General features: G+C 33.4%; 1 pseudogene; it reads left to right on the top strand.

The window, feature by feature from the left end:
• The first annotated feature begins 472 nt into the window (after positions 1-472).
• LOC141676895 (uncharacterized) lies at positions 473-2019 on the top strand (annotated as a pseudogene).
• Positions 2020-3664: the final 1645 nt, after the last annotated feature.

Consider the following 3664-nt stretch of genomic DNA (forward strand, 5'->3'; position numbering starts at 1 on the left):
ATGTTGTACCAAATTCCTCTCACAACACTTACACTTTTTAGTAATTTATTAACTACACAGATAGTTGTACTCCCTCCGTGCTTTTCAATTTTTTAGAATTTATTTTTTGGGATGTTCTATTCATTTCTCTACACTTCAAAAGTACACCATTTCCTCACTTTTTCTCCTTTGTCACACTACTTTTACCCCACTATTTCTATTTTATATCTTAAAAATTAACATATTTCTTAATTTCCGTGACCAATCCTTTTGATAACAAGGGAGTAAATTGCAGTCTTAGGTCACACCAATGAAAGTAACGGAAATGAACATAAATTTTATTTTTATTTGTGACAAACTGACAATAACCTATTAACACATGCAATAATAAAATATTCAAGTTCTGTCTTTATTCACGTGGTGTATTAGTCAATGACTATTCATCTACATTCACTATATAAAGCACGGATGAAGGAGCAGTTAGATCAGAATCATAAAGAAAAAGTTGTACTGAAGAAAAAAGACCGAGTAGGAAAAGTAAATAGTAGAAGTTGAGGATGGGGCGGAGCCCTTGTTGTTCGAAGGTAGGGTTGAACAGAGGAGTTTGGACTTCAGATGAAGACAAGATTTTAACTGATTATGTTCAACTCCATGGTGAAGGCCGATGGCGTAATCTCCCCAAAAGAGCAGGTATATATCCATGTTTATGTTTGTTCTTTTGTATAGGGTTTGTCGGTTTTAGTGAGTCGTAAATGGCCTGTTTTGTTGTAGTGGTAGGTATATATTTGTGTAATGCAAGAAGATTATAAGAGAATGATCATGCTGCAGGTTTGAAGAGATGCGGAAAAAGTTAAGAGAGGTAACATTTCTGATGATGAAGAAGACCTCATCATTCGCCTTCACAAGCTTCTGGGCAACAGGTATGTTTTTCTTTTCTTTTATGCTGGTGTTGGATATATAACGGTATGTTTGTGTCAGATACCGAGAGAGCGGTAATTAAAAAGATGTATCTTTAATTTTTGAAAATCAACATTTTTATTAATATTTGAAGTTAAGCGGAGATGTAGCCTAAACTAGCGGGAAGTAAGTGTATTATTGGAATGTGTAGCTGTGATAATCTTAAATAAATTGCCGTAAACATGAGGTTATAAAATGGAAACAGTGGGAGTAATTACCAATGAACTCATTCATGTATTGGTCTGAGTATGAATAATGAACTTATCGATAAACTTGTTGTGACAGATGGTCTCTAATTGCTGGTAGGCTACCGGGCCGAACAGATAATGAAATCAAGAACTATTGGAACACAAGTTTGAGGAAAAAGGCTCATGGTAATTATAACACTACCTCTGCCCCTTCTCCTTCAAAGATCCCTACTAAACAAAACATCATGAAGAAGAAGGACAAGAAAAAGCGCCAGTTGACTCATGACAATGTCGATTCTAAACTGCCTCAGACTCCATCCGCACAATGCACCCAGATATTGATCACTAGTCCGAAACCAGATGGCCTTGCTACTAATTATGAACTTGTACCAAAAATATTGGGTATGTTACACTCCGAATCAGGATCTGACAAAGATGAGATGTACCAAAACCTTATCCCTGGTTCGAGTAGAGCAACTGTTTCCGTGAATAATAATGAACCTCTAAACGAGCCAAACAATGTCAGTCAGCTCGAGCCTGAAATCGGCTCCAGCGACAACGTAATTCTTAGCCCTGGTTTCGCTGGTTTATTTGGCTCTGATTTTTACAATCACGAAGACAATAATGAGATTAAAAGTACGTCACCTTCGTCTTCAAATGAGAAATCTTTGACGGAAATGTTGGAGGAATTTTGGAATGTAGAAAATATCATGATGGAACCAAATCTAGGTTCTCCAACTGACGTACATTTCGCTTCTGTATCTGATTGCCTAGGAGATTGGCTGCTTTGATGGTCTGTATTTAGCTAGTAGTAGTTGTTTTCACTTCATTTTGATTATTTAAAGCTGGTCTGATAGTTGAAATAAAAGATCATGACATTTGTCTCTTTGATATTTTAAGTCTTTTAAGTGATATTTTAAGTCACTTTATCAGCTTTGTCGTTTAGTCAATAATATTATTTTTTATACTTTTTTCTTTTCCATTATTTTTGACAATTTTTTTCCACAAAACACTATAATGAAATTGTAATATTAGATTATTGATCATTGAGTTCATAAATAAAGTTGACACGCATAGGATGATGTTAATTTTTGACCGTCCAAGTTGGCATCTCGTGTGGACTCATTTATCACTAAATTACGGGTGAAGTGGTAACAAGCCTGTTAGATCATGACCTATAACACCTCTCTTAGCAAACCATTGAAATGCTCAAACAAACCTAACTAGTGCCTGAGCCGTGATTAAGAATCATGGGTAATTCACTAATTCTAATTAATAAATTAAACTACCTACTAACCTTTTTTCTAAAAGTAAACGTACGTCAAAGTAGTGAGCTTGGAATCTACTTGCATATAAAACAAAATTTCGATTCGGTGTCATGTATGAATTTAAATAAAGAAATTCATAGATCTTGATTCATCACCTAATTGTTAGTATATTTATATTTGACAGCGTCATGTCATAAAAATAATATATATGACCTTTAGCTAGCTGGCTCCAAATTCGTTGACTAATGTTTAAATAAAATCACGTTTTGCATCTGCATGAAATAAATAATTATATAACCGATTGGAATTAGATATCATGGGTTTGCCTGTTGATTAAATGGACTATATTTTTTGATAAAAAATTATTAATTTTAATTTCTCTTGCTTAACATATGTAATTATATATCTTGATGATTCTACTGGTTTCCCTTCTTAGTTAATAAAGTATACATAATTATTGTTTATGCCTAATTTTTATTCATAATATGACCTCTAATTAGACTCGACTAGCTCATGATCTAGTCTTTATATCTCCATCATCATCATGTAACCAGTGCCGGTTTTAGTGCATTTTTTTACTCGGATTGATTACACACTTGTGTAGAACTTTTGACATCCTATGTAATGGGGATGTAACCATAATCACACTTACACCTGGCAAAATAGGTCTGGATCCGAAGAACCGAACCGAAATTAATGAAATCGAGATCTGATCCGAGATCCAAATCATACAATACGATAATTATCCGAAAACCGATTTAAACCGATCCGAAAAATATCCGAACCGAAAATTTAATCAAAAATGATCCGAAATATAAGATCCGATTATAACTTGGAACCGATTAGAACCGAATAATATATTACCTGAACTGAATTTGACCCGAAATAAGCAAAATTTATAATTTAAACAATTTTATGTTTATGATAACATACTTATTTAATCAGATTCTTTTGTAAAAGTACATTATATTGTATTGAAAATACTAAATTAAATAAAAAATATATTTTTTATATCTCAGAAATTGAAAAAATAAATAATTTATGATCCGAAAATATCCGAACCGAATTTAATCCGAACAGAATTTTGTCTGATCTTAATCCAAATTTTATCCGATTTTAATCTGAATTAGACCCGAACCGAATCACATCCGATCTGATCCGAATGGTCTTCAAATATATCATAATCCGAAAGTAGATCTGATACGAAATTGATCCGACCCGAAACCGAACAGGTTATCCGAATTGACAGGTCTAATCACGCTATAACAATTC

This window comes from Apium graveolens, chromosome 8, assembly GCF_009905375.1.
Source record: "Apium graveolens cultivar Ventura chromosome 8, ASM990537v1, whole genome shotgun sequence".
Taxonomy (NCBI): Eukaryota; Viridiplantae; Streptophyta; class Magnoliopsida; order Apiales; family Apiaceae; genus Apium; species Apium graveolens.